Source organism: Orcinus orca, chromosome X, assembly GCF_937001465.1.
Source record: "Orcinus orca chromosome X, mOrcOrc1.1, whole genome shotgun sequence".
In the NCBI taxonomy this organism is placed as follows: Eukaryota; Metazoa; Chordata; class Mammalia; order Artiodactyla; family Delphinidae; genus Orcinus; species Orcinus orca.
Window position 1 is genome coordinate 77,605,179 of NC_064580.1, and position 7,014 is coordinate 77,612,192.

The 7,014-nt window shown below is 41.9% G+C and overlaps 1 pseudogene; it reads right to left on the reverse strand.

The window, feature by feature from the left end:
• Positions 1 to 3,603: 3,603 nt before the first annotated feature.
• LOC101284965 (ubiquitin-conjugating enzyme E2 D2-like) lies at positions 3,604 to 4,067 on the reverse strand (annotated as a pseudogene).
• Between the last annotated feature and the right edge of the window lie 2,947 nt (positions 4,068 to 7,014).

Genomic DNA, 7,014 nt, shown 5'->3' on the forward strand with positions numbered 1-7,014 from the left:
AAACAATTTAAACATTTATTGCATTCATTATTTGATGAATCCAAGAGTGCACTTAATTCCCACCTTTTATGCAATCTGTAATGAGGCTGAATAGCTCAAATTCTCTTATCTGCAAAGCTATGAAGTATTTAATCTATGCCTATAACCATAAATGGGTTTGAATATTGCCAGTAAAGTTAATCAAAACATTTTTATGTAAAAAATAAAATCACTTGGGGAAGAGGTATGCTGGTAACTAAGTCAAAATACGTTAAATCTTAGCAATCTGCATTAGTACAGAATCTCACCCTCTTTTGTTAACAAATAATAATTCAAGTGGTGCAGTGAACTACATGGTCTATTAAAGAGTGCTCATTTCTCACCTGCTTAAAAATCATTTTTGATGATTGCAAATGCAGATTACTGGGCCCTCCTATAGGTGAGATTCAGGAATTTGCATTTTTAACAAGGCTTCAAATTGATTTTTTTTGTACTCTAAAGCTTGTGTGTATTTCTAAAAAATAGCCAGAGGGGGATACTTCGTGTGACCAACATCCTTGTGAATGCACCCTTTCATGAATTCCCAAATTCCCAATTAAACTTACAGATTCTCTTAGCCCATGCCTTCTCCCCCAGCCATCCTAAGAATATCAGAAGTACAGACTTGACCTGTGAAATCATCTTGCTGGCAGCCCAGCACAAGCTTATCCTAAAAGGATAAATATAATGAAGTGAAATAATAAATACAACTCCAATTATTGAATGTGTATTCAACGGTACAGGTTAAGTGTTTTTCACATATCATCTTATTCTTAAAACTAGGAAGTGTTATAGACAATATTCCTATTTAGTATTTGAAGAAACTAAGGTTCGAGCCTCCCTGGTGGCTCCCAACCACTGTTGGGAGTCCGCCTGCCGATGCAGGGAACACGGGTTCGTGTCCCGGTCCGGGAAGATTCCACATGCCGCGGAGCGGCTGGGCCCGTGGGCCATGGCTGCTGGGCCTGTGCATCTGGAGCCTGTGCTCTGTGGCAGGAGAGGCCACAACAGTGAGGGGCCCGTGTACCGCCAAAAACTAAAAATAAAATTAAAATAAAAAGAAACTAAGGTTCATAGGGGTTAGGTAACATATTTAGAGTCACACAATTAGATATTGTCACACAATTAGATATTGGTGGAGCCTGGATAAGAACACACGTTTTTGCTCTGAGCTCCCATTCTTTCTCCACACTATCTCTGATCATAAAAAATTTAAATCAATAATTAGGGAAGAAAAGATAAAAGAAAAAATGTCCCCATGTCACCAAATCCTCAATTTCTTTCATGATACAGTAGTGACTGGCTGTACATGGCTATTCCAATATAATTAATTTAATATTTTAATTTAAAATTAATGAAAATTGAATAAAAATCCAGTTGCCTGATCACACTAAACTTCAAGTGGTCAATAGCTACAGCGGCTAGTGTCTACTATATTGGATAGTACAGATATAGAACATTCCTATTTGGCATCACTGCCTGAATGTATAGGTAAAAGGAAATTTTATATTTGAGGTGTTAGTACTTTTGATAAATATTTTTGACTTATTTTGATAAATATTTTTTTAAATGTTAAGCCATTAATATTTTCATGTTTTTACTTAAAATTTTAATCCCTCTCTGCTATTAAAAAGAGTGGATTATAGTATTTTTTAAAGGTTTTAAGTAATCTGCTTATTTCACTGGTTAGACATTCCTGAATGTACAAGTTCTAAAGGGAAAATTGGATCTTTTCCAGCACACACAAGTATTTTCATAAAATTAATTTTTACCTTTACAATCAGATACATCCAAGCAGTTAAGACTGCTGGGGTGCAATTCTCCGTGGTGTTTCTACACATCTTGTGACAGTATTTGTCCTAGACTACTCTTTCAAGGACATTTGTATAGCAAACAGCCTTGGAAGATAGAGGGTCTTCCAGGGTGGAGGATGGATTTGTTTCCTGAGCAGGTTAATAAAGATTGCATTTCCTTCTGGGGCAAAAGTTGGTCAGGTTTGGTAGAATTTCCCTTTCTAAGATTGGGGGTTTCCTTAGCTTGGGGTAACTTGGCTGTTACACAAACCCACTGTAGGTGCAGCACCCTCCTGGTCTGCTCCACATCTCCCTGTTGAGTGTTGTGGGGCAAGGGGAACTAATGTCATGTGAAGCTCATGCTGCCTGCTGGGCCCTAAGTCCTGTCTCTAACCCAAGAGTCTGTGTCATTCTGCCAGCCTCCATTGGCTCACATGTAGGCCTGTAAGCTGGGTAAAATCTTAGACCATACACAGTTCTTGAGAAACCATAAGACAAATGAGTGCTAATAGGTATGTCCTGAGAAGCAGCCTACAATCCAGAGTGGGAGAGAGGCAGAGTGACAACAAAGATAGGGACTGAAGGAGTGGGAGGTGGAGAAGACTGGGAATAAAACTCATCATTTTATTTTGTAACAACTCCAAATCCATTTAATTTTGCCAGTTAAATATGGACCTCAAAATAGAGGATGTTACCGAACCAAACTTGGGGCTGTTCTCCTGCTTGCAGTAAAGCCAGTCTACTGACACCGGGTTGCAGAGAAGGAAAGTGCAGCCTTTATTTTAAGGCTCCAGACAAGGGGTCTAGGGTAGCTAATGCTCAAAAAAACTGATCTCCCCAGTAGGTTTCAGGGAAGCATTTTTAAAAGCAAGATGAAGGAGGGGAGTCGCAGGATGTATGATCAGCACACAATTGTCTGATTTGTTGATGGTGAGGTAACAGGGTGGTGTCACAGAGGTTAACATCAATCCTCAGGCTCCATTAGGTCTGCGTCTACATGCTCATGGTCATCAAGTAGTTAACTTCCTCCATTTGGTGGGGGTTTAGCATCTGTAAATCAACTCAGTGTCTGCCTCAGATACTGTTATCTATGTATTTCAGGGAGGAACTAAGGATTCCATGACTGTCATGGCTGATTTACTGTTTAAATTGTTACCAGTTCACCTGGCCCAACTGCTACTTTTGTCACTACATGGTCACATCCTTTCAATCATTAATTCTTGAGTCAGGCTTTTGTGACTCAGGGGAGCCCTGAGAAACTATGGCTTTTCTGCAGACAAGAGGCAGGCAGAGGACCTGGAGCGTGGGTCTTGCCCAGTTACAAGGATATTGGTTAATACTAATCTTGTTCAAAATCAACACCCAAAGTTTCTTCAGAATAAAGTGGACACCTGACTAGCTTTGTAATCTTCATTGTTTGTCCTCACCGTTGTCAGTTCTAAAAGACTCACATTAAAAATTATCTCTCTGGTTGTTGGAACTGCTCTCCTTATCCTAAAGCCACCACCTCCTTGTTCTTGCTTTCCTAATGCTAAATCAATAACGAAAACTTAGTTAAAACTGGTCTCACACTCACCCAAACCCCCAACCTTACCCCCACTCACCAATCCCTCCTCCACCCTTGTTTCCACCTGCAGACTTGCTCCACCACCTCCACACACCCTGATACATAGGAGGTGTTACCACATATGCCCAGAGGATGGGGAGCCCTCCTTTCATAGAAAGCTGACAAAAGATAACCAATTAAACTGCCAGCTTTAATAAGGTGATGGGATTATCATTTATTTTTAAATTACATGGCGTATTTATTAGTCCATTCCCGAGCAATTCTGTCATACTTCCTCCTATCCTTTGTGTAGATCTTAGCAATTTCTGGAACCAAAGAATCATCTGCGTTGGTGTCGCACAACAGGGAGTAAGTGGATAGCAATACTTTGGAAATTGTCAGTGCTGGTGATCACTCAGATCTAAGGATGTCCAGGCAGATGTTTCTGTTTCTTTTAATGTTTGGATGGTAAATTCGCGTGGTGAATGCGATCTTGGGTGGTTTGAATGGGTAATTGGAGGGAAACTGGACCTTTAGGAAGAAGACTCCTCCCTGGTAGGGGCTGTCATTGGGCCCCATTATGGTCGCATGCCAGTGGAACATGTCATCCCCCACTAGCCCTGCTGAGCTCTGGGCGGGGGTGGGGTGGGGGTGGGGTGGGGGTCGCGGGACAGGTCGAGGAGCTCCTTGTGGATGCACTTTAAGGCCATCATCTGTGACACGTGGCCAATCCTTGGCGCTGGGCCTGGCGACAGGTAGAAGGCGATGGTGGTGATCATGGGGTGGGAGGAATGGTGACAGACGGCGCAGGTAGATGGGTGGACGGAAGGCCGGCTGCAGCGTCGAGGGGGGCGTCGTGGGAGGCGGATGGTGGCGGAGAGTGGGAGAATGGGACTGAGGAGGGAGTCGGGCGCTCCACCATACCTGATGCGCCACTGGACGCTAGTAGCTCGTGGCCACCGCTTCCTCCTCGGCGCTCTCCTGAGCTGGAGGCCACGCAGCCCGGAGGCCGCGCCGCCCCAAGACACAGCCGCCTGGAGACATTGCTAGTGCCGCCGCCTGGCGGGGACCCGCTCAGTGAGGTCACAGGGGCCACGCTGATGAGGCTGCGTGGTGTCTCCCAGGGCGGGTTCCTCAGGGAGTGAGGTGGGTGGGGTGGGGTGGGCAGGGTTTACGTTAGAGGGGGGAGGGGCGGGGAAGTGAAGGAGGAAGGGACCAGGTAGGGGGGCGTGGAAGGGGGCGGAGGCATGGAGGGGGATCGGGGGTACAGGGGTCTGGGGAGGGATTGGGGGGTGGAGGGGCCGGGGCTCACCCAGCGCCGGGGCTCTGGGCTGGCAAGTTGAGCCACACCCACTGTCCACCAATGAGAGTTACCTGAATAAATAAGAGCGGTTCAAGGAATTCCTCTCCAACAATAATACAGATAACACAATCAATAACACAGATTCAGCATCCCTTAACATTTTACCCCATCAGCTTTATATTAATTAATTCTCTGTCTTTCTGTCTCTATCTCTGTCTCTCTCTCTCATATATATATGTATGCACACACACACACACATATACACATACACTTCTGAGTGAGTTACATACATCCTGGCCTTTACTTACAGATACTTCTTTGTGTATTTCCTAAGAGAGACATTCTTTTATATGATCAACTTTAGCAAATTTAACATCGTTACAATACTTTTATAACTTTTTTTTAAAATTGAAGTTTAGTTGATTTACAACATCATGCTAGTTTCATGTGTACAACATAGCTACTCAACATTTTTACAGATTACACTCCATTAACTTTTTAAAGTAATGTTTCATAACATTTTGGTAAATTCATTTTTTATGAAGAAATAAAGCCTTCAAAAATTCATTGTGGGGCTAAAACTTCTTTAATTTTTGAAAAACTTCTGACAGGAAAAGGAGGAAGGAAGGAAACCAGTACTCTATCTGGTATATATAATCATTAACTTTAACATCTATAAAAGACTTTAATATCCATATTCCAGTTATGTCAATTGACATGTAGTGTCCTTAAAACTTATTTTAAACCCCTCCAGTACAGAATCCAACCTAGGATCCAAGTATATTGCATTTAGCTGTTGTCTCTATTTAGTCTCCTTGAGTCTGGAACATTGCTACAGCCTTTCTGTCTTTTATGATACTGACACATTTGAAGAATTGCCGGGGGTGGGGGGTGGGTGGGGGGGTGGCGGGGAACACACCTTTCCCTAGTCACACTTCCCAGTCTTAAAACTGTAACTTCAGTAAACCCAGATAATATGGGAGAGAAGAGGAGGAAAAAGGGAAAAGAATGACTGCTCATATTTGTATTTTGAATGCTGCAGTAAAGTTGTTTAAATACTTTATGATGTGTGTTACATTAGGATGCATTCTCTATTGCTTTTCGTAAGATGAATGAACTTATCTCACCCACAGGAAGTTTGTATTCTCCAATCCTCTTTGAAAAGATGAGAAACTGACAAGTCTTTTGTTGACAATGATTACATTTCCAAGAAACTAAGAAAGAAATACAAGGCCATGTTGTATGGATTAGTTGATTCTGATTGTAGATTAAGATGTATCTACATATTTATCTGTAAATGTATATATATATATATATATATATATATCTTAATCTGAAATTAGAATCTATTTATGTGTGTGTGTATTCTCACCATTGACAGAAATGTTATTTGAGTAAAATTGTTAATGTGAAGTACTTTACAGACTTACACCTTCTTTTTTAGTTTCCTATGCTGTTATAACAAAATTACACAAACTGGCTTAAAACAACAGGAATTTATTTTCTTATGGATCTGGAGGCAAGAAGTCTGAAATCCTGGTGTCAGCAGAGCTCTTTCTCTCTTGAAACCTCTAGGGCAGAACCCATCCTCACCTCCTCCTTGCTTCAGTGGTCCCAGCAATCCTTGTTGTCCCTTGGTTTGTGGCTGCATCACTCCAATCTCTGCCTCAGTCTTCATGTGGACTTCTTCCCTCTGTGTGTTTTTGTGGTTGTCCAACTCTTTTTCTCCTTATAAGGACACCAATCTTTGGATTTAATGCCCACCCAAATCTAGTATAATCTCATTTAACTTCATTACACCTACAGATACTCTATTTCCAAGCAAGATCATATTCTGAGTTCCACGTAGGCATGGATTTTGGGAGGATACTGTTCAACCTAGTACAGTATGCTCTCTACCCCCCAAAATTCACATCTTTCTCACACAAGAATACAAAATACAAAATATACTCATCCCATCCCAACATCCCCAACAGTCTTAAACCATTCTGGCATTAACTCTAAAATCTCATCTAAATATCAAGTCAAAAATTCCAAATCTCATTTAAGCACACTAAATCAGGTATGTGTGAGACTCTGGGTATGATTCACCTTGGGACAAAATTCCTCATCATCTGTGGACCTGTGAAACAGAAAACAAGTTATCTGTTTGCAAATACAATGATAGTACAAGCAAAGGATAGACATTCCCATTATGAAAGGGAGAAATTGGAAGGAATAAATAAGTCAGTAGTCTCAAGCAAATCTGAAACCCAGAAGGGAAGAGTCCACTAGTTTTTGTAGCCTGAAAAATAAACTTCTTTTACCAAATCTACCCTTTGGGCCCAAGGAGGCCCTGCCAAGCCCTGCCAGGC